This window comes from Mesoplodon densirostris, chromosome 1 (assembly GCF_025265405.1).
Source record: "Mesoplodon densirostris isolate mMesDen1 chromosome 1, mMesDen1 primary haplotype, whole genome shotgun sequence".
In the NCBI taxonomy this organism is placed as follows: Eukaryota; Metazoa; Chordata; class Mammalia; order Artiodactyla; family Ziphiidae; genus Mesoplodon; species Mesoplodon densirostris.
The window spans coordinates 86,176,391-86,201,811 of record NC_082661.1 but is presented as its reverse complement, the minus strand read 5'-3'; the positions used below and the strand labels follow the sequence as shown (position 1 = coordinate 86,201,811).

The 25,421-nt window shown below is 36.4% G+C and overlaps 1 long non-coding RNA gene across 1 annotated transcript in view; it reads right to left on the bottom strand.

Moving 5' to 3' along the window:
* Positions 1 to 7,255: 7,255 nt before the first annotated feature.
* Positions 7,256 to 25,421, bottom strand: part of LOC132483492 (uncharacterized) — a 158,581-nt gene continuing 140,415 nt past the window's right edge. Inside the window, exon 3 of the long non-coding RNA XR_009531075.1 lies at positions 7,256 to 7,335. This is a non-coding gene — a long non-coding RNA (uncharacterized LOC132483492). The remainder of the gene's footprint in view (positions 7,336 to 25,421) is intronic.

Below are 25,421 nucleotides of genomic sequence, written 5' to 3'. Positions count from 1 at the left end.
GACACTTTTTTCTTTCTTTTGTCAGTGAGTGTTCAAGTGTTTAGCAATTAATAAGAAGGCTTGAAAAAAAAAGGCAGACCCCTCACACAGGAAGTAGTCCTTAGACAAGTCACAGCATATGAACAGTCCAACCAGATGGCAAAATGCAACAGAGCAGCCTGTGTTATCACAAGTCATGCTGAGAATACCTCTGTGCCATGTTCATGAGTTTCAAGTTATTCCTATAGAAGATCAGTGCATCCTCTGTTCAGAGAATGCTGTGGAAATACGATTATCTAGCACACCATGGTGTATGTGTATACTAACAGATCCATTTTGCCAGACTTACAGGCACCAAAGTTAGTCTGCCCCATGTTACTCATTTGTTTGTCCACTGATTCAACAAGTGGATGGAAATAGTATTTATTTATTAGGCACCTCCACAAAGTATCCCCTTTCATATATGCTTTCTTTTTAATTATCATACTGTCTTGAGAGATATTAGCATCAATGTTTTACTGTAAACTCAGGCTCAGTGATTTATAAATATCCCCATGACTTGAAAGCTAAGAGGCTATTATACTCCATTTTTTTCCACACAGACCTATTCTCTATCTTTCCTTGCTTTGTTTAAGAATCTAAATTCTACAGATTCCATCACCCACAGTCCTTTGCCCTCTGGCTTCTGGTTGGGTTTGGCCAATGGAAGGCACCAGCAGATCAATGGGTGGGAAGAGGAAATGTGCATATTTATTCCCTCTGCTCTCCCCTGATTCAAAATGGGTTCTGACCACTGCTGCAGTTCTTTACAATTCCAGGTCTTGTTGGGGGTCCCTTTTCCCTGGGCCCTGATTTCTCCCAGGGTTCTGGGAAAGCCACTCACTTTCTTACTTCTCCTGGTCTAAGGATAGTAATGGTTTCCTGATTAATAGTAATGGTTTCCTCAGAATCCTCTGGTTCCCTTGATTTTACCCACACTTCTATAAGTTGTCTAGTCATTAAACTTTTTAAGTGTGTCTTCTGTAACCATGCCAGAGTAGTAATGTTAGGATTTAAACACAGGTCTCTCTGACTTTAAAATCTGAGCTGTGTCTACTCTACCACGATTCTTTCTTGTGTTAGCCTGTAAGGATCCAAGAGTTGAAAGGGCATGGCCTTTGTTTTCAAGTTGCTCTCAGTTTGTCTGAGCAGACCCACATCAAACTACTACAAAAGATTATGGTAAATTCCATAATGAAAGAATAAGAAAATACACCAAAATATACCCTGTATCTCTGGAAGTTAAAATAAGAAATGATATACAAAAGTCGTTAAAGATTGAATATTAAATCTTTGTACGGCAATGGGTCTTAAGGGACTCCCTTACCTTATAGAAGGAAACTGAGGTTACCTAGGGAGGTCTAAGGACTAGGTAAGTCCCACAAAGTGCCTTAGTGGCCAAGCTGGGTCTAGTACACAAGTTCCTTAATTCCTAGCCAAGTGTTCATTTCTCTTTACTAAATGACCCACATAGGCTCCTAAGAGAGTACTAAAAAAAGCATCTTGGATATCATGACAGTCTACATACATTCTACATACATTAATCAAAAAAGGTAAATTCTTGATTTGAAGAATATTATAATGCAAAAATTAAGATGTAGCCTTCTGTCTTCCCCCCTCCCCCTCCCAAAACCCTACAAAATAGAGAATATGTGAGTGTGCTTAATACATGCAGAATTAATCTAGAGAGACTCCTCAAAACTGCAAACTCTTCCAGAGAAATTTTTTTCCAATTAAATCTAAATCTCAACTGTTTTTGAGACTTCTTTTCCTCATTTAAAAACAGAAGTAACTTATCTGCACGACAGCAGAAAGATGCTATCGAGTGCTCAGTGTGTCAGCATTCTGTAATCTGCTTTTGGCCAGTGGGTGGTGAAGTGGTTTATTTCAAGTTGAGGATTTATATGAAACCCCTTTGTGCTTATTTTATTCAGGATAGCTTTCCCACAATAATGCAAAGCAATTGAAGCACCAAGCAATCCACTGCTACTCCACAATTTTGTTTATTTTTATGTAGAGTAGTTCTGACATTAGTATTTAAATGTTTTTAATGTTTAAATGTTTCACTTCTTATATATTCAAAAATTCAGATAACATCGACTTGCTTATTATAGTTTTATTTAAATTAAGATCATTTGAGTCACAAGCAGTAGCGGGGGTCTACTGAAAAGAGGGGTTTGAAAAAGCCCTGTGGTCTAAATCATAATGGGGTAGCTTGGCTAGTTTTCTATCTGTTCCTTTAGTCCGTTCCTTGGGAACAGAGTGCAAAAGCAGGATGGAGGAGGTTACTATTCCATTAGTTTACTTTATTTCCATTTTAAACCTTTAAGTAAATCCAACTAAACTGAGATTTATTTTCTGGCTGCTTCTTTCACACTGAAGTAATTTGTTATTAGAATAGGATTCAGGCAATCTAGAAATCCTCCGATGCCACACATTATTTTTTTCTCTTCTTATCCTTTTCTCTAAACTAAAACGTATGTCTTTAAACAAAGTGCATAAGAGAGTTTTAAAAAGATCATTTTCCACTGATAGTTTCCAGCCACACCAGAGGCAAAAGTGCCAAACTTTGTCAGGAAAGGCTGCCCTTGTGACATTTTTTGGCAGGGATCTGAAAGGCAGGCAGTAGATAGCATATAGAAAATCTTATTCTTCTATATTTCCCTTATGATTCTAAATGGACCAAGACTTAAGACAAAAGTTCAAACAATGTCCAGTGTAATTTTGCATTCATACTCTGCAAACATATCATGACCCGTCAGCTCTCCCTGAGGGAACATATCAGTCGGTGATCAGACAATGCACTCCGATAAGATGGATGAGGCCTCGATGTGTGCCAGACCTGTGTGACATGCAGCATATAAAAAGACAACTGAAAGTGCCACTTGGCCTGAGAAGAGCACGGAGTCTAAAGGGAGAGAGAGAGACAAATGTCCTGAGAATTAGTGGCAAGAGAATAAGATGATGAGGATAGCCAAATATATTTGGTTGTATGATGTACAACACACAAAGAGCATTATGTGCATTGTCTGATTTAATATCCATGATAACTCTGCTATCAGAATTCTTCAGATAAGGATGTTGAGGTTTAAGAGAGGTTCTTTAATGTGTCCAATATGATACTGGCATGAAAGATTCCAGCAAGAATTCAAATCCAGGAAATCTTTATTATGTTCCTTAAACAAGGAGAACTTTCTCATATTACCACCATGCCATCCTCCCAATCAGGAAAAAATCGTTGATTCTAGTCTACCATCCAATCCACAGACATAGTTCAAATTTCATCAACTGTCCCAATAATGCCTCTTTTTCTGTCTGGTCCAGGATCTGTTTAAGAACACGGATTGCATTCAACTGCCATGTCATACCAGGCTCCCTCAATCTGGAAGAGTGCCTAAATACTTCCCTGTCTTTCATGGGCTAGATGCTGTTAAAGAGTACAGACGCCATTCTATAGGATGACCTCAGTCTGCTTCTTGGTGTGTCTTATCAGGAAGCACACTGCTGTGATTTTGTCCACAATTGCTGAGTTTGCCCCTCATCATTTAGTTAAGTTTGTGCCTATCAGGTTTCTCCACTATAAGTCACTATTTTCCCCTTTTTATTTGATTAGTATTTTGTGGAGAAATATTCTTATACCAATATCCTCAGCAAACTTCTAACCATCATTTAGCATCTATTGATGACTCCTAGTGATATCAACTACCACTTTGATAATATCCAACAGTCATTATCTGTTTCAATCATTCCTTCTACAGTTAATAGTTGGCATCTCACTGTGAAAAAAAAAGCTTTCCATTCTCTCCAACATTTCTTTATATCTGTAGGGTTTCAAAGTTTTTCTTTTTTATTCAGTGAGTTATAGTCCCATACTCTCATTATCTTTTTTGAGAACAAATTGTCCCAGATTGCCTAGTGGGAGCCCAATCAAGGTGGCCCCTGTGTCTATTTGATATGTTCTCAAAATAATTCATTGTGTTGCCCTCCTCTTCTATTAACGATGTCCCCACTAACTCAGTCATCATAAGGTCCATAGTATCAGAAGAGCAAATTTTAATTAACAAGCAATGCTATTACTCCAATGGCTGAGCCAGGAGAATGTGTTTCAACATTTTCCCCAGTTTCTTCAGTGATACGAATTTTTGAAACAGGTGAAACCATGAGGAAATGAAAGCACACGGTTTACTACTTACATTAACTTTGACCAAGGTGACAGGAAGAACAGCTGGTGAGTGTCATACCTAGTAGCTCTTACTAGCACATGAGCCCAAGACAATATCTTGATAGTTCTTCTATGGCACAAACCCCTCGCATCTTCTTCCTAGGTGTTCCCCCAAATGGAATTAACCAAGTACTTTTTCCAATTACTCCAATTATTCTTCCTTTAATTTGTATGTTTTATTTCCATGGCAATTTCATAAGCATAAAAGTGGGCATCTTATTTGCAGTATAACCAGGGATTATACATGTGTATTGTCACTGTTAATGAGACTTTAACTCTAGTTAAATTCTCACTACGTTTTTGGCTCATTTCATTTTTGTGATTGCAAAAATATAAACATTCCATAGTTTCCCCTTTCTTGTTTTGCCTGTTTAGCCTCAAGATTTTATTGGCCTGTACATGTTTTTTTTCTGAACTCACTAAATTCTTATATTCTATTTCTACTCACAAACTGTGATAACTTATACTCATTCAATATAAATGACTTATCTTCTAATCAGTACTGTCCACTCAGCATATGAAGCAATTTATGACTTACAGAGAGGTATGCAATCTTGAGGACTATACAGAGCTTGAAGCCAAGTAGATATCCTGAACATTATTACCTGCTAGAAGTATTACAATGCTGGAGGTCACCAGACAGAATGATAACTGAGCAGGGATAAGGAGTTTCCAAAAAGCCCAAGGAATTCCAACCAACTTTATCCTTTTTAAAGTGTTTTCAGCATACTTTCTTATCCAACTCATCTACAATTAACACTGCCCCAAACTACTTTCTATAAGTTTATTCCTTTCCAAATAGTGATCTATTTTGCATAACAACAAGATTTACAGAAGAATAAGCAAGTAATTGAAAACTCACAATACTTTAAGCCAAGTTGTTTCTTTGAATTAAAAAAAAATTCTCAACATGAACACAAAATGATATATAGTTGTTCAAAGAGCATCATTTCTAACATAATTATATATAAATTACCATTGCATAATTTGGTCAAAGAGTACATCAGTCTAGATTCTGATAACACTGGAAGTCCAAAATTCCAAATTCCCATGTCTTCTGTGATTTTCTTTGAAGATAGAGCATTTTTCTAAGAATCTTTTTTTTACTGAAAAGACTAGAATTTATGATATGAAAAAATACTGTATTATCTTAAGGAAACAAGCCTGTGCAACAGGGCTTTGAATAAAGATCTGTTCCTAGTTCCCCAGCATGTAAACCAGAGGGACATAAAAATGTATTTCATTTTTAGGCTCAGTCATGGCTCAACCTCCTTCAGGTGATGCTCTGAATGCTGACAGGGGGCCTTAAATCTTTGGTGGGTTTATGAACTGCAACAAGGAACTTTTCATGATGTTCTGAATCCCAGAAGTAAGACGCCAGTGGTTAATCTCTGAGTCACTGGGCCCCTCTGACCCGTTCTCTTCACACTTGTTTCCATATTTCATCTTCTCTGAGCTGGGTTCGCTTTATGATTTTGGTTAAGTGTGAAGAAAATCAGTATGGCAGGTGGAAGGAACTAAAGCTGCTCTTTACCCAGTGTTAAATTTCTGCCAATATGTATTTTGTTTCCCGTAGCAAAATCCCAGACGTTGTTTTTCTGCAAGTTGACTAAGCCTTATCACTTGCCAGTTAAACAATATCAGATGTAATATTCCCTTGAAGAGGACAAAGAACGGGACTCTGTGTTTGGTTTTTATGTTAAGGACAACATGGCTCATGGTGTATAGGGAACTGAAAGAAACAATACTTCAGGAATCATGCCAAATGTGAAATATGGCTTTGCTATTTGAGACCCTGATTACAGACACTCAGCTGAAAGTCTTACGCTGGCAGGGGCCATGAGTAATGTGAGGAGCTCTGAACTAGGGGCCAGAGGATCCCGAGTCAGCCAGTTTGTTACCCCACAAGATAGCGTCTCACAACCTGAGCTGCTACAATAGTAAACTCAAAATAAGGCAGACCTCAGATGATTTAATTAGGAATAAGTGCAACAGTAAACTTAAACTATATATAGGCTAAAAATCATCTTATAAGAGGTTATGATTCTCCTGTTACACGGTTGTAAATCTTTGTTGCCGATTTTATCTACCTAGAGCCAGTAAACCAATTAAGTTGCTGCTATGGCACTGATTTTAACTTCTTAACAGATTTTTTGTGTCTGTCTTGATGCCAACAATCCAGTTGGAAACTAAAATATTGAGTAAGTAATCTGGACTGCATAATATACACATATCTCATTATTTTATATACAAAAACCTATACTCTTGTTAGAGTTCTTAAATTGCTATCTAACGTTATGGACACCAAGACTAAGAAACTCTTTGTAAACTGTATCTCATAACCTCAGAAATCTAGAAGCTCTTATCACATACCAAAATTACGTGCAGTATTAAACGTGGCAATTTTTATGAAAACCTAAGCACAAATGGTTCAGAGTTCTGATTCAAATAAATAACTATCACTGTTTCTGTATAAATGTGTTTGTATATATATATATGACAGAAAGAGAGAGCTACAACTCTATATAAAATAATGAAATAATGATATATATTAAATGAAGTAATGATATATAAATATGAATACATATATTCATATATATGTATGTACATTTGAATATACATTGAGGTACACACAAGTCTGCATGAGACCCCATCCCAGGACAATTAAGTCAGAAAATACAGAGGTGCAGCTGCAGCACTAGTGCATATTAAAAGCTATCCAGGTGATTTTAATGTGCAGCCAGGACTGAGAACCTTTGCTCCACATCTACTCAATATATCTGAAAGTCTTCTGTGTAGCTGGTATTCTAAATACACTTAAATTACATTGGCCCATATGTCTCCATTCAGATGAGAAGAACAATACCAATGGCAATATTAAACACCTTCATCTGATGCAACTAATTCACTCAACTTTTCCACTGCCTCTTAGAAAATGAAAACAGGCATCACCTACCCTTCTGGTTTCTCACTGTGGTGGATAGAGACTTACCCTTCTGGTTTCTCATTGTGGTGGGCTTGATGATGCTAACAAAATGATGGACGGTCTTCCCTCTTTTATCCAGTCTCTACATTGCTTTCAGTGTTACCGAGTTCTATGAATGAAAATTGTTAGATTAATGGTAGGGTCATGAAAAGACAATGAAAAGAAAACCTACATAGAGGGAGAAATGTGAGTGTTGATGCCAGGAAACCAACATCAGGGATGAATGGGGAAGAATGATACACACAACACGGCATCACCTGAAATCTAAAGAAGCCTCTGTTTATGTACCCTGGGAGTGAACACAAATGCCACCTGGGCCAGGCGGAATATGATGAGTGGACATAGCCATAACACTTCTCTCCACAGGGCTTCTGTTACAGTCACTTCAACTTTACAGCATCGATACTGAAGTCTTTTATCCATGTTTTCAGTTGAATAAGAGTTTGTTGACAGGTCCCATCCGTAAACAAAGAACCCACTCAAAATCAGTTTCTGTTAATGCAATGTTTGCACATACGTATGTGTTCACAGGACCTGTGATGTGTCCAGTTTAAAAGTAAACAGTCGTCTCCCCACTGGGACTTGAGATGTTTGAAACTTAAGAGGGAAAAATAAGTCACAAAACATATATGAAAGCTTGCCAATGCAATACAGTGTAGAATCTATCCTCCTCACTCTGCACCTGGTACATGGTGGAGGCTCTACAAATAGATGTTCAATCCATGATCACTTGACAATCTCTGTAAGAGACCAAGTCATTTACACTATTAGTCAGATTTGTAAATCAGCATTAGTTCCCTTATACAACTAATTTCATGTAATTGTTCTAATGTCCTGAGAGATTTTTTTGTGGAACTTTATTGTGCTTTCAAACATATGGGGATCTTACTAAAATGCAGACTCTGATTCTGTAGGTCTGGGTTAGACCAGAGATTCTGCATTTGTAACCAACTACCAGGTGATGCCAACATCGCAGTCTGTTTACTGCTCTTTAGTGTCAAGGCCGTAAAAAAAAAGGAAAGAAAAGAAAAGAAGGATAAATCAGAATTTGTATCACTCCTTTTGAAAAAGAAAGCTTCACTACATAAAACAAAACATTTAGGAAATAAGATAGAGAGTAGGAATGAGAAACTTAAAAAGCAGAGAAAACTCAGCACCTGGCTTTGACACAAAGTCTCTGTTTGCTTAATGGTACTCCTAAGTATTTTCAGTTTTCTTTGTTGTCCTAACCACACTTCAATAATTAGTAAATATTAGAGGCAAGCTGAGATTTGCTGCTTGGTCCAACAGTCAAGCATTCCAGCTTCTATAGGGAAAAACAAGCACTTCAATGCACTTCTATGATTTGTAGTTTCGTAAATGTTGTTCTAGTCCTATTCCTCACAGTTAGCAAAACAGGAATGCAATAATTGCTTTATTTCAACACACAGCTCACCATTAATCTTGGGATTTATTATAAAAGACTGTACTCCATGAAATTAATCAACATGCTCTATGTTTGTCCTCCCTCCCTTTTCCCCCTCATGTCGTTGCTAGATCCAAGAAACTGAAATACCAGTTTCCATAACAATCTCTGAAATTCTTTGCTCTGACAGACATGTAAAGTTAAGACTTGCAGATTTTTCTTTTACTTGTGTCAGAAAGGACTTAACTATGCCGGGCCTCTTGCCTCCTGCCACTTCTAACAAGACTCATTTCATAAAAGAGAGAGGAGAGGATGTGTTGAGAGGACTGTTTGATTCCAGCTCTTTTCCTTAATGGGTCCAGTGTGACCTGAACTAGTCACTGAAATGTCTCTGAGCCTCAGTTTCCTCATACAGAAAGTGATATTATTAGCAATACAAACATTATTTGTTATGACTATGGGATATGAGCTCATGAATACATTTGATTCAAAAAACTTTTTGAGTGAGGTTATAAATCCTCATATGAGACACACATGTGGATCATTCCTTCTCTTTTCTTTCCTTAACTTAAATGTGGTTTGGCAGCTGGGACTCTGGATATTATACGTGTTTTAGCTCAATCAGTTTTATTCTCCGCATTTAGTTCACAAGATGGGAAGCCTCCCAAGGGCAGGGACAACGTCTGTTAACTTGCTGCTGGGTAACAGTGCCTAGCATAATCCCTGGCACGCGGGAAGCCCCACAAATGTCAAACACATAAATAAAAACTGTTTGCCTCTGACACATTTACTTCCTTCTAAGGGTAAAAGTTGAGATTGAGTGATTTGGAATCAAAACTATTTTTTAGTTTGAAATCTACATGATGGCAACTAACATGTTAACATATGTCCAGCCACTATTGCATTGTAATCTTTCTATTAAAGTGAAAATTCAGTGGGAGTTAGCATTTTTTAGTAGTCTTAAATGTTCTAAAATATAAGAGCAATGGAAATTTTAACCAGCTAGTGTTGTGGTATTTATTTGGGAATAAGCAGTGTGTACCTCTTCTCTCTTCCTGTCCCCTCTGTCTTCCCACAACATGTGTCTGCCTACAACATATACCCCATCACTACCTTCATACTCCCAAAGTTTACACAGTCCCAGTTAGGGTCCAGGTGTGTGGGGTCCATGACTCATTCAGACTCACTTGGACTCTAGGACCACCCAAGAAGCCAGAACTTCTGGGGTGGCATGGGAAGAAAATGGATGCTTAATATCCCAGGCACTAAAAATAAATACCTAAAGTTAAAATTTTCAGTCCAGAACTTGGAGAGGTCTAGTACGTGACTGTGAGCAAGAACAGAGGTTCTGGAAAAGAAAACAGGCTAATTAAGGGCTCTTATTCAACACAGACCATTCTCTGATCTCAGCTCTTCCACAGAGCCTCTGACCTCAATTATTTCTGAATTCTACTAAAGAATTAAGAAAAGAAAGGAACCTTTGTTTGTGCCTGTTGTTCTTTTATTCTCAGTTGTTTGTTTGCTTCACTGATTTTAGATGATTTCCTTCTATAAGCTCTTATCTTCAGAAATCTAAGTAATCACAAATCAGAGAATAAAAAGACTATATTCCTCAGCTGTCTATGTGATTGATGAAATATCAAGCACCCACGAGCCACGATAGAATGCATGAGTGTACGTCCCTGACCAGTGTGCACTACATAATGGAAGAAGGCTTTGAAAGAGGTCAAACGATCAAAGTACTGAAAAGTATTTTGTCATTATATACTACATAATATTTGTAACCCTATAGCTGGGCCAATTCTGATTCTAGAATGAGCTAGGTATCTTCGGAAACTAAATTTATTACTCCGAATAAGGAGAAATGTTTTATTCCCACCACTACCCACAAGGTGCATATTCTGGAGAGCTCGATCAGTTTGTAAGGGATCATAGCAAGCCAAGAATTGTGTGCATCTTATCATTCTCTTGAAATTAGAAATAATCCAGAAATTTCTCATTAACTATAGAGAATTATGCAATTGTTTGGAATAGCCCACCAAAAGGCAGTCAATAAAAGATAACTGATATAATGTGCTAGTTCTTGAACAGATATAGATTTTAGACATACCCAGGATTTTAACAGTTAAAATAACTACTTTTCTAATTAGTTTCTAATAACTAATTTTTCTAATTCTAAGTGGTTCTTTATGGAAGTTCTCAAACTAAACTCCTTTCTTCAATACTCTGTATGGATCTTTTTTTTTTTTTTTTTTTTTTTTGCGGTACACAGGCCTCTCACTGTTGTGGCCTCTCCCGTTGCGGAGCACAGGCTCCGGATGCGCAGGCTCAGCAGCCATGGCTCACGGGCCCAGGTGCTCTGCGGCATGTGGGATCTTCCTGGACCGGGGCATGAACCAGTGTCCCCTGCATCGGCAGCAGACTCTCAACCACTGCGCCACCAGGGAAGCCCGGATTTTATTTTTTAAAGATAAATGTTCAAAACCAGCACACATTCTGTCAATGTCTAGTCAAACACATATGAGTTTATTTAGATGCCTCTTTGCCTTCCTATTGCCTCAATTTTCTCCTCTCAGTAAGCCCTCATAGGAATAAACTAAGCAAAGACTAACTGGGGATTTTGGTGTGGGAATGTGACTCGAGGTCTGGGTCTCTGGGGATGATCTCTTAAACCAGAGTACCTAAGCAAGATACAGTGCAGTAATCAGCATGCAGAAAGTTGAGAGCTACCTGTGAAAATCGTACTTGGGATGACGGGCAAAACAGAGAGGATCTTTCAAGAGAACAGACTCCTCTTATAAAAACTACCAGTAAAAGCACTTGATAAAGCATCATCTAGAAAATATTTTGGGATTCAACTTCATGGATCATTTATTCATTACTATTCTTTATTAAAATAAAAAATTAATCAGTGTTTTCTGAGATAAAGATGGAGTAAATAAAGTGTTTGGGAAAGACGCTGGCCTTTGTTGCAATATTAATGGGAGACACTGACTAGGATCAGATAGTTTCTCAACAGAGGAAGAGATCAAGTCACCAGGACAGTTATTATGAGGAAAACACTTACTACTGATGGCAGTTGGGCTTTGTTAAAACTTTTTGCCTTGATAAGTCTCTTGTGGACCAATGCATTTTAATATTCATTGATTAAATGGAAATAAAATAGCCATGAGGAGACTGTAGTTTCCAAACAGTTTAGAAGTTCTCATTATCTTCTCAATGAAGAACTTATTCTGAGAACATCACAGAGGATATTTTATATGCATCAGATCCCTTGAAATGTTACCTTTTATAGATACATGATTTTACATAGCATTATTATCATGCAATTTGTACCCTAATCTTTAAAAGGGTATAAGTGTGTCCCAACTATAATTTGAAAAATCTAGGCAAACAATAACACTAACTGAATTTTAACTTCTAGTGTGATTTTGTAGAACGGTAATGGATTGCTCAAAGTTTCTTGAATTCTTTTCAAAGACAGTCATCCACAACCATTTTTTAATCAGGTATTTTTTTGTTCGGGGCACGAGTTTTGGAGTCAAACTACTTCAGTTCTAAACCTAACTCTACTGATGACTAGTTATGTGACCTTCTTTGGCTCTAACTGTGTCTCAGTTTCCTTATCTGTAAAATGGAAATAATACTGGTACATGTTGGAAGACAATTAACCATAACTCTCATTTTTCTGCATGTCTTTTGAGCAGAGTCACTGACTACATTTGTTATGGATTATATTTTTAAGGATGCAACAGCCTTGGGAAAGATAAATAATGTCTCCTTCCCAAGCAATAATGCTTACTGCCAATTACAGAAATTTTGGGTTCCCCAAGTTCAGGGCTCCTGTTCTGTAATTTAACCCATCGCATGGGCATTGTAACCTGGCTCTTTTCATGTTGCTCTGTGGGAATTTGTGCTAAGGGAACTTACACAAGAAAATGTGGATACTTTGGCAATTACTATTACTATAAGTAATAAAACTGTCCTTTGTTTTTGAACCAGTAGTCTCATACCTTCTGCTAACATCCATGAAACTGTGGTAGGCTAATTTGTTAGATTGCAATTCAGGTAAAATTTCAGACCTTTCATAGTTCTTGCAGCACCTAACTTATAATGTTATTTTGGGGATTAAATAATATATGCAAAGTGCTTACAACATTACCTGGTATATAAAAAATCCCAGATTATATTAGCTAATATTGTTAGCTGCTATTAATTGGCCAACAACTATTTCAAGATGTAAAGACCTCAGGATATTGGTGAATTCCAATTCTTATGGTGTTGAATTATGAAAAACACAGACTAAAGAATCACTGAAGTGCCTTGTGATGATATGTATTTTCTTTCTAAGAAAAAGGTGATTTGTGGAATTGGGAATTTTATGACTATCTTGGATACTTGCTTTGAATATACAAATTACTCATTCCATATCAAATTATACAAATGATTACCAGAGAGGATCATGCTCCACCAATGATCAGTCATATCAACATTTTTTTCCTGTGGACACTGTTGCCTGTTATTGATGGTCAAAATCGTGCTGATGTCACTGTTTTCACTTGAATTTAAGACAAATTCTTTTCACTGTCCTATGAAAATGTGTGTTGGTTGGTTCTCTTATCAAAGTGCCATAAAGGAAGGAATGGTGATTACTGCTTATCTCTTTAATTTATTACTAAGGATGTTATACAAATACAATCAAAGACATCTTTGCTGAGAGATATTATTTGATTAATGTCATGAGTCCCATCCAACCTCAACTTGACTGTTAAAGAGAAATTACTGATGCCTCTAAGTTTCTGCAAAATTAGTCACATGATTCTATCAAGTTGATCTATCACACTGAGTTTCTGTTATACTTCTAAGCCATTAACAGAAATATGTGTGAAATGGCCTATGCCATATCTTGTCAATTGCATAAAGAATTCAGTTCATCACATAACTCTTAATTTTTGAGAACTTAATGAATGAAGATGATGCTGGTTGATGGTGTTAAGGGCTAGGTTGTTATTTATAGAATGTTTACTATAGCTCATTATCATCAAGAAAATGTAAAAAGTATGGGATTTCTTCCTCCACATATATTTTCCTTGCTCTTAATTAGGTTTTAAGACTGTTATAATTTTTTTTATTTGTCATATATAAAAAAGAAGAGGGAAAATTTTGACACACAGTGTACTTTTCCCTAGATTCTATGCTCCATTAGGATTACTCATCTGCCTATACAGAGTTTAGAATTGAGTCAAGGAAACAAAAAACATCCACAGAAATGTTAATCCATATGTAGTGCAAATCAATATAAAATAATTGGTTCAGATAGGAAATGCACAGGAGTAATGGTTTTCAAATTATTATTATTTATTATTATTATTATTATTTTTGCGGTACGCGGGCCTCTCACTGTTGTGGACTCTCCCGTTGTGGAGCACAGGCTCCAGACGCACAGGCTCAGCGGCCATGGCTCACGGGCCCAGGTGCTATGCGGCATGTGGGATCTTCCCGGACCGGGGCACGAACCCATGTCCCCTGCATCGGCAGGCGGACTCTCAACCACTCTGCCACCAGGGAAGCCCTCAAATTATTTTTAAAGTGTGGAAATATTTTTTAATATTTCTATCAGGTTACAGAATATCCATATGGATCTGCTTATCCTACAGAGCATCCCAATGGGCACTCCAGAGATCCCTAAGCATTTAAAATGCCAGAGTTTGTAAAACCACACTCTAATTCTCCCCAAGGGTGAATGTAGATGTTGTACTCTTTCTACATTCCGGGCCCACTCCAAGAGGCACTGATTTGTCACATACTTAGGTGGTAAACATGTAATTTGAAGTCTAGTTTGTTCAAATTTGAAGGTAATATCTTTTTATTTTTATTGTTGTAGATGTTTGTTGTTTCTATTTCACAATACTTCTTCCACTTATGATTGCCAAATAAAGTACAGGATGGCCAATCATGAATTTTGGAAAAACAATAAAGAGTTTTTTAGTATTAGTTTGTCCCGGATGTTATATAGGACATTCTTATTTTAAAGAATTATGTGTTGTTTATCTGAAATTAAAATTTAACTGGCCATCCCATATTTTTATTTGCTAAATTTAGCAAACCTTCATGGGCAGATTTCAGGAAAAGTGACACTATATATGACCCAATAAATATATATAATACATTTAGAGAGGGTATTTCAAGAGCAGAAAATGCAAGATTATCTACATTTCTGAAATCTTATCACAGATATGAATATGCATTTTCTAAGCATAAAAGCAAAATTTTAAGGTATTGAACTGTCTCCCTCTCTCGCTCAGGAGTCCATGTGTACCCAAGTGGGAAAAATCTTATTGTCTTAGTGTTTAGTGGGATTGTCAAACTCACTTGAAAATTTTCTACAGAGACAGAGCAGAGTGCCAAAGTGTGAGGAAGCAAAGTAATGGCTTAGATTTTCACAAAATAATAATCTAACCTGCTCCTTTATGAATGAGAAAACAATTCTCCTATTTTATTATCAGCTTTACTCCAAATGTCTCCCTGTATCATTTTTTAGAAAAAGAATATCAATTATTCGTGGTAGTTTTTAGTCTAGCAAGGTAGAAATTTAAATTCTATCTTCAACATTTATTAGCCATATGAATTTGGACAAATCACTTATCTGCAACTCACATTTCTTGCTGGAAAATAGAGCAAATGATGCTTACATCATACAGTGGTTGTGAAAATTAATTGCAATGTATTTAAAACATACAGTATAGTTAATACCTAAAATATAGCAGGTGGTCAAATAAATGATAACTATTGTTTCAGGCCCTGCCTAATCCGATACCACATTTTCCAAGACTATTATGCATTTATTATCTTTTCACAACAGCTCATTTTTGTAAAAATTCCACCAAAGTAGAATTTTATTCATTTCTGTTTTGAAGCTTAATCAGGAATTCTGAAGTAATAATTCTGAATAAGAGTGAGACCAACCACTATCAGGCAGGCATTACTGATCAGAACAGCTACAAGGGTAATTAGAGCAGATGCCAGAGGTAACCACGCAGTACAGGCCTGCCCCTGGCTAAATAACAGCCACATTCTTGGAAGAGAAAAAGCAAAATATCAGGGACTCTAAACTCCCATAAAGGATGATAAGATTCAAATTAAAGTCCTTATATAAAATAAAGGGGTTTCTTGAGAGTAATTAGAGTTGAGTTGACATTTTAATCTCTACTCTAAAAAGTCTGTATTAACAGCAGCATAATGCTTAATGGCAGGTCAATTTAGAAAAGTAGGAGTAATAGCAGTAACAATAGTAGCTTTCTTTATTGAATGTCCACAATGTGACATGCACTCAGCTGCACACTTTACATTCACTCACTCATTTAATTCTATCAGAACTTTGAGGTTGTATTTATCTCCATGTCACAAATTAGACTGACAGAGATTACAGAGATTTCCCAGGTCACACGCAGCTGGTAGGAGAAGATTCAGATTTTTTACACCCACCTATATCTATCTCCAAAACCCATGTTCTTATACATTATGTGGTGATGCCTTCAACTACAATCTAATAAAGTGAAAATAGATGATCATATTTTCATGAAAATTATGTAAACAGTGAAAAACAGAATTAGCCTATTTGGTAGCCACCACCAGAGTGATGCCTCAAAGGAATTTCATTTAATCAATGTTACCAATCCAACAATCAAGTTTCAGAAAGTTTTGGGGGGAAAAAAAGCAGAAATATTGCAGTGGTTCTTTCCCCAAACACAGTAAAAATAAATGTGTTTCTGCTTAACCAGATGTAGAGAGAAAAGAAAAAATTGTAAACTAAGCGAACCTTGCACCTGGATATTGCCCCTTTTGGTAGTCACCCTAACACTGGGATATATATTTGTTGACACCAACCCTCTCCAAGCACTGCATAATTCTTTTGGATACTATTTTTATCCATATTCAAAAGTATGTATGTATTATTTTGGATGCTATTTTTATCCATATTTAAAAGTGTGTACATAGCCATGACTTCAACTAGTTCAATCAGTATATGCACTGGAGTTTGTTACTTTACTGACCCCCATGGTGACTCAGGCTTGTGAGAAATCCTAAGAAAGTTTTTATGGCTGAAAGTAGTTGAGAACTACAAAAGATATAAAGAGATAGATAAAAGATGTGGCAGAGACTGTGAGTTGCCTGCTCAAAATCCATTTACCCCTTATTTTATATTTAACAATGTATTTATTGTTAGAAGCAGCAACACAGAACTTAACTGTAAAATGCCTCCCTCCCTGCCTCTCTTCCTTCTCTTTTCTGCCACCAATGCAGACATGATTGCTGGAGCTGCTGTATCTATCCTATAACTCACAAGGCAATTTGTGAATTGAAACAAGTTCTACAGATGGCAGAGCAGAAAAATAGAGGGAGTCTGGGGGCAATAACCACAGCACACACCAATTATACTTCCCTGGCCTGCCTCTCTGGATGCTTCTCACCTGAGAAAAAAAAGAAAAATCTAATTCATATAAGTCACTGTTTTAAGATCTTACCTTTGGTAGCCAGATATAATTCCTAAATAATGCAAAAGGTAATACTCTTTTACTTTTGTTTATTTATTTAGGGGTGTGTGTGTGTGTATATATAAGTAAAGCCAACCCTAATGGGAAACAATAAATGCCAACACTGTAAATGTGGGCTGAAAAACAAAGAAACTAAACTGTAGTTGGTAGAATTTAATAAACATTTGAAAAGTTAAGTATTGAATATATTCAAATTTGTAGGTTCTGTTTAGGGTCCCAAAGTTTCTAAAGAACTTAGAAAAATCTTTAGATAACCTTCTGTAGGACAGCATGCTTTCTAAAACATAAATTAAGGGGTATGGTTGTTTTAGCTCTTACTTTTGCCAGATCTGACATCCTGTGAGTTCTCTCTTCTGACCCTCAGTGCTTACCCCACCCACTTCCTGCATTAAGAGCGATTATAGTTTCTTCTTTTTTTTTTTTTTTTTTTTTTTTTCTTTTTGCGGTATGTGGGCCTCTCACTGTTGTGGCCTCTCCCGTTGCGGAGCACAGGCTCCGGACGCGCAGGCCCAGCGGCCATGGCTCACGGGCCCAGCCGCTCCGCGGCATATGGGATCCCCCCAGACCGGGGCACGAACCCATATCCCCTGCATCGGCAGGCGGACTCTCAACCACTGCGCCACCAGGGAGGCCCATATGGTTTCTTCTTAAGTGGAGAAAGAGCTGATTAGGGGAGAATTTGGGGATGAGGAACAAATGCAAGAGTAGGTTCTCAGATCACTAAACATTTGTCATTTCAAATTCTCAAAATGTTTCATAAAAGCCATTAAACAAAATTATTTATGAGATTCTTACAAAATATGCAAATAATAGTATCTTCATAGATACAAGTAAGATTAAAAGAATTAGGCAGATTAAAACCAAAATTATATCCTCCTGGCTAACTCAGCTGGTAGAACATGAAACTCTTAAAAACCAAAATTAATAAAAATAATAAATGGTAATAAAAGGTAAGAGATAATAAAATCTGGCAAAGATAATTATTTTATGAATATTGTCATTTAATGGTTTGCTACACACCATTTAAAAAACTGATATATGGTAATTTGTAACCTAGGTCAAACCAAACTTGAGCGTATATGCATATGCATATATCTATAATCAGATGGTTTTTGATTCACTGAAATCAATGCATCTGTACTTACATACATGAATAACACAATAATTGAAATCATTTGTAAGTAAGTAAGAATTTTTTTTTTTTTAAATAGCTGAGGTAAGTACCTCTATTAGGGAGATGCTCTTCATAGACAATATATCTTTAAATCATTATCTTTAAAAGATCTCCCTTACTTTGAGAAAATGATCCTTTTCAATTAAACATGTGACAGTCAAATCAACAGAACTGACAGGCAATTCATAGAATGGTAGATGTTGCACATAGATTAACCTCAAATTCAACATAAGTTATGGAGAACTTTTATATTCCACTGTGGAAAAAAGATCAGCTTAACACAGCTCTTTTTGTCCTTACCCTGAAACCAATAAGCTCAGCACTTACCCCATTTGAAGGCAAGGAGCATATGACTAAACAGTGATTCCCAATTATATCTGACTAAGTGTTGTTAACACTGTATACCATGTAATCCTTTAGGTGATGTTCCTAAAAATAGTGGGTCTCAAATTATAATCTGACAGAATCTGGAAGTCCCTGGGGGGTAGACTAAATATATTGACTATATGATTGCAAAATCACTCATTTTTGTATGAACACTTGAAAAAAATAAGTAAATGGGTAGGATTTTGTTAGTTTAATTTTTTTTAATAAATGTGTCATAAATCAGTGTTATCATACTACAAATAAACTAACAAATGAGTCAATAATTATTGCCTAATAAGCTGTAAGTGTTATTAAAATATTTATACAATATTATTTTCAAGATGTGGAAGACTGCTACATAAAATATAACCAAATTTTCATTAGTTTGCATAATGGAGTATAATATAGTGATGTTTAATGATTGTTATGTATACTACTGCCAAGCTCTTTTCAGAATTCTTGTCCTAGAACAACATTATTGAAATGTATCTCTGGAGATGGTTACTTATAATTCAAATTTGACTACTCTCTTTGACTCTTTTTATCTTGTTTTTATCATTAATTGTTTAGAGTGATTAATCCCTTATTTATTTCTGAAAAACCATAAATAAAGAGGTCCAGATAAGATTAGAACATTGGCTAGACGATGCTAAATGCTTCCATAACTAAGCCACCAGAGCTCAATCCATATTATCATTAGCTGCCACCTGGACACTTATAATAGCTTCCTAACTGGTTTCCCTAGTCCCATTGTTGCCTTCCACCAAACTCTCTTCACAAACTGTAGCCAGAATATTTTCAAATTACAAGCCTGATCAAACCATGCCTATCTGTCATATACATACACACACACACACATACACACACACACACACATAATTTTGTTTATAATACCTCAATGAATCCCCACAGCTCTTCTGTAAAAATCTAAATTCCTAGCAGAACCTGCATGGTCTTATCTCTTCCACTATACATAAGCTACTCGCTGGCTGACTGACTCCCTCCCTGGATGTCAGCCACACTTACCATTTTTCTGGTTCCTGAAAGATCTTATCTGTCCTTGCCAGGGTACCTATGAATATGCTAACCACTCTGTGCGGAATACTCTTTACCTGCCAATTGACTGACTTGATATCATTAACTCCAAACTCTTTGCTAAACTGTCGCTTCCTTAAGAAAGACTGGCCTGATATGCTTGGCTATATCAAATCTCCTTCTTCTTATATGATCTTATATCTTCAAATAGTACATACTCAAGTAATACCTTTCATTTATTATATTTACATTTGTTATATTTATATTTCTTTATATAATATTTGATTAATATCTTTTTTTATCCCTTAGACTGTAAGTTCCATGAGATCAGGAACTGCATCAGCTTTTGTTCGTCACTGCCTCTCTAGTAGTTTGCACACAGTAGTTCCTCAATATACAGTTGCTGCATGAATCATAATTACCAAAAAATTCATAGCCTTAAATGTTTACATTTTAGTTCAAGAGATAACTTAAATAAATGAAGTGATAATTCAACTCAAGAAATCTGGAGGAAAAGCACAAAACAAATTTTACTGATTTTATATAGACAATAAAATCTTTTCCATATTCTTCTAACAACACAAGTGATAAATAAAAACACAAAAAATCAGTGTTTTCTTAACTAAATTATTTCCTGATGATCTTAATTTGACTTTAAATGAAATATTACTCTTATCCCCACTCTCAACCCAACATGTACCTCAAACATATATGAAATGCTAAAGTATTATTCGTTCTTATTGGTCTAGATAATCTCAATAATGCATGATAGGAATAAAAGCACTTGTGTCTTTATATTCATTTACATTTTGGAATGCACACATGCACATACACATATGCACATATCACACAGACACACACACTAACAGAACATCAATTAATTTTATTCAAGAAATTTTACTAACAGAATAATCAGGCATGCTGGGAACAAGAATATTCTTAAATTTTTTAATATTTGGTTTTTTTTTTTAGAAAATAATGATTAAAAAAAAAGACTCCCCATCCTTCCCTATAGCCCATCACATTACATTCCCAGGGTCTCAATCATTTCTTATCTTTACTTCCATTATATTCTTTTTCCTGTGGTCCCTACATTTATTGTATGCTTCCCCCCTGATTTCTTGAGTTGAATTATACTTCATTTATTTCAGTTATTTCTTGAGCCAAAATATAAACATTTAAGACCATGATTTTTTTTCCTCTGTTTACTTTTTCCCTCCAGGTTCTCCCTTTGCTATTCTCACTATAGTTTCCTAACTAGGTTTCAACTTGCACCTTGCTATGCTTTTTGACCCAAATGTTCTTTTGCAGAAAGTTTCTCTTCTTTTGTAAAGTTTCCAAATTAACTGAGGTGTTATTATTTACTGTTATTGTGAAAATATTCATGTTAATTATTAATTAATGGCATTAATTTATTAGGTAATATGGCCTATGCTATTGCTAGTATGGAAATTTGTTGACTTTTATGATGAATAAATGAAAAAATTTTTTAATTATAATGATTCTGTGGGTAGTTGAAAAGAGGTATATACTTTGTTGAGGATCCATTAAATCATCCTTTTATACATTCAAAGTCCTCTATATTTATTTATCTTACATATTTAGTTAGTTGGTGAATGATTGAGGCAGGCTGATATACTGTTATCATGCTCATGACAATTGTCCTCATATTTCAATCTGTTTTTAATTTATATATTGCAATTTATGCTATTGGGTAGGTAGCAGTTTTAACTCTTATTTTGAACAGAATACTCTAGCAGAATAAGATTCCTCTTTGTCTAAGGTAAAACTCTTTTCCTTTAGTTCTGCTTTATATAATATTATCACCTTGATTTATTTTTTGTTTGCATTTCTTTGATACATTAGTGTTCAACAGTTTATACTCAGTCTTCCCATATCATTTTATTTTAACCAAATCTACGGTCAAGAGTGTATTTGGGGGTGGGTGGAGTGAAGTCATTTCTGATGTTTCCTTTACTCACTGTTTCTCATGAAAAGAGGAATATGGTACAGGAATGGTTAATGCATGGTGATATGTGAGTCAGCCACATCCTCTTTCCTCTTTGACTCTGCTCACCCGCACAGACTATGCACTCTGTTCTGCTCTTAGCCCTGTTGTAAGTTGGGTGGTAAAGGTACTGCCACTGCAACAGGAGGCCTGTGATCATCCAGCGCTGCCTGCTGGTCGAATCTTTGTAATTCAAGACTCAGTGTTTGGAAGCTATTTTTGCTGCATACCTAGGTCATATTCTCCAACAATCAGTAAAAGTTGACTTTCTGAACTCCAGTTGTCGAACTATGGCATCCTACTTGGGTCAATTCACCAATATTTGGAACACTAGTCAAGGAATCGACAAGGAGTGGGTCCAGCTAGCAGCGTAATACTTGCAGATGGAAGCAGACCATGTGGCTTTTTAATGCTGTAAGTTTGTGATGGCCTATTTGTCCATGTGAATGGTTTTTATTGTTGTGTAGTCAGATTTTAACTGATGTGGCCTTGGTAGATAATTTTAGGAGTTAGCACACTTGTATGGGTCATGCCAAATACCACAAAAACACCATCATGCCATGCTAGAGCTTAGTGCTCCAATACCATACTTGCACATTCATTATAGAGGTACAGCTTGGTATTGTAGTAGGAGCTGATGCATGGAATAAATTTCTGTAAGAAACCCATTTATTTCTAGTCAAGATTCACCTTGAAATTTAGTAAAAATTTTTGATGCTTTTAATGCTTCTATAGTTAGTTCCACAAAGTTCCATGTACATCACACAGCAATAAAGAACACTTAAATTTTTAGGCAAGCCCTAGTTGAACAGAAGCAGCTAGCTGTCCTCCATAATATCAGTGTTTTCCTTTTCTGTGGTAAAGATTTGGCTAGGCACACTGCCACCCAGGTAAGAATACTTTTCCCACATTTCCTTCAAGCTATCTGTGTCCACATGATGATTCCGGCCAATAGGGAGGGAGCAAGAAATTATAGGATAAATTTACAGGTCAGTTCCTTTAACTGAAAACAGGTAAAAATCTTTCCTATATATACAAATCAATAGGAAAAAGAGGAATATAAACCAATTAAAAATTGGGTAAAAGATCTGTACAGGCACTTCACAAAAGAAGATATCCAAGTGACCATTAAGCATATGGCCACACTGTCAGTTTCATTAGTCACTGGAGAAATGAAAACGAAAACCACAATGAAATACCACTACACAACAAACGGAAAGGTTAAAATTAAAAAGATCCTCAATACCAAGCACTGATGAGAATGGAGCATCTGGAACTTTCATACACTGCTGTTGCAAATGTAAAACAGTGGAATCACTTTGGAAAACTTTCTGGCATTTTCTAATAAAGAAAACTATCCTGCCCAATGCCTTAGAAAGTCACTCCTAGGTACACAGTATATGGAAGAGAAATGAATGCACATGCTCACAAAAGACTTCTGTAAGAATACTCACAGAAGCATCTTTTTGTAATAGCTCAAAGCTAGAAACAATTCACTTGCTCAAAAACAAGACTGATAAAGAAATTTATGCATATTAATACAATGCACTATGTTGCAAAGTGAACAAGCAACAATGATAAATCTTAGAAATATGCTGACCTTAAGAAGCACTATTCAAAATAATCCACAGACTATGTACTCATTTTTATGAAGTTAAAAACCAGCAAACTCATGCCATATTGTTTACGGAAGTATACATGATTAACTATAAGGAAAACAACACAGTGACTATCATGAAAATTAAGATAAAGACTGTCTATAGGAGAGAAAAGGGGAGATGTAAACTGGAAGAGACTCCTGCAGAGATTCTGGTGTAGGGACAATGTTCCAGTTCTTAACCTAAGCAGTGGTTACATGGATATTCATCATGTAACTATTCCCTAAATACTATGCATATTTTATACACATTTCTATGTTTATGCTACATCTCACAATTTTAATATGTTAAAAAATGAGTTTTGGCTACGTAGTTCAACAAAATTAGGCAACTTCCTTAGCCTCTTATAGTCTTGGCCTTTTAATCTATGAAATGGTGATAAAAATAGCCATTTAATAGGGTGTTCTGATGAGTGAGTCAGATGACACAGTTAGGTCTTGGATTTGATTCTGTCCTTTCTACAAGATACTAAGTTAGCCTTTTACAAGACAGTTTATCCTTTACAAGGCAGTAAGTTACTATTTCAAGGATGCTGGCAGCAGACCTAAGATTCTTGGGTCAGAAACAAAGAATGTCACCACTCATGGCACAGTAAGCAGCATGAGTGTCAGCATGTTTACATCTCCTGGCCCAGAAGTCCAACGGGAGTGGTGTGATATGGCCCCGAAGGATGCATATGCTGGATGTACACAGTGGTTGGCATCACAGCCGAGGAACACGGAACTGGGGGAATCCACTGATTTCATAAGATGCAATAAGAAAGCCTGTTCTTTGGCCCAGAGAGAAACATTACTTTACCTTTCAAGGCCACTACTTTCTAACACAACCCTGAGAAATTGCCCAGGGAAAGAGTGGTCAGGACCGTGCATTCTTGTTACGCCCTGCAAGATGCACAGGAATGCAAGCAACATGTGGTGGATTACCTCCAAACTTGCATAGTTTCCTCACAATAGAATCACCACCCAGGGGTAATGACATTATATTGAGAAAAACACATACAATACCTAATCAAAAATAAATGAATACATACTAAATGGTGCTGAAGCAACTAAATATCCATATAGGAAAAAAATCTAACTCTGACACCTGCCTTGCACCATATCCCCCTCCCCCTAAAATAATCAGAATGGATCAGAAACATAAACGTGGAAACTAAAAACTATAATGTTCATAAAAAAACCAAAAATGTTCATGACCTTTGTTGGGCTGCACCCTCCAGGCCTACAAGCCTTGTAGTTGCCCAGTCTCAAAGACCAAAGAAAGAGCCCTGAGACAGCAACAGAGACATCAATGGCTTACTCGATAGGAGATCTCACATGAAGGATCGTGGAGTGACACCCCACGGTATGCAGCAGACAGCAGGCAGGACAAGGCAGCAGTCTTTGCTACTCAGAGAAGGAGGCTACCATTTATAGGGAGAATTAACCTCGGGTGGGCTCATCAGTCACCAGGGACTAATTAAGCCCTATAATTAAGAGGAATCCATAGTTATGTGAGTGAAGCAGGGACTAGTTGAGCAGGGGAATGTACAGAGAGCAACATAACAGCCATCTTGAATGGCCTAACCACATGCCTTGGTGCAGGCAAATTTTTTTTATTAACACTTTAACACAATGCATAAGTTCTAATTATTTAAAAAAAAAGAAGATTCAACCTTATCTAAATTTAAAAGGTTTGCACATCAAATATTCCATTAAGTAATGAAAGGCAACCCACAGATTGGGAGAATCAAGTTAAATACATATATCTGACAAAGGACTCATATCCAGAATATATAAAGAACTCCTAAAAATCAATAACAAAGCCCAGAAGCTGCTGCATGATTCACCACACAGATCTTGTCTTCAGATATGGTAGACAGAATTCTAAGAAAATCCCAACATCCACATTCCCTAATGTACATGTCCTGTATAATCCCTGGGACTGGGGATATGATGGACTTCAGTCTCTTATTGGTCATGTTATATAACATAGTTGACTTTAAGAAAGGGAGG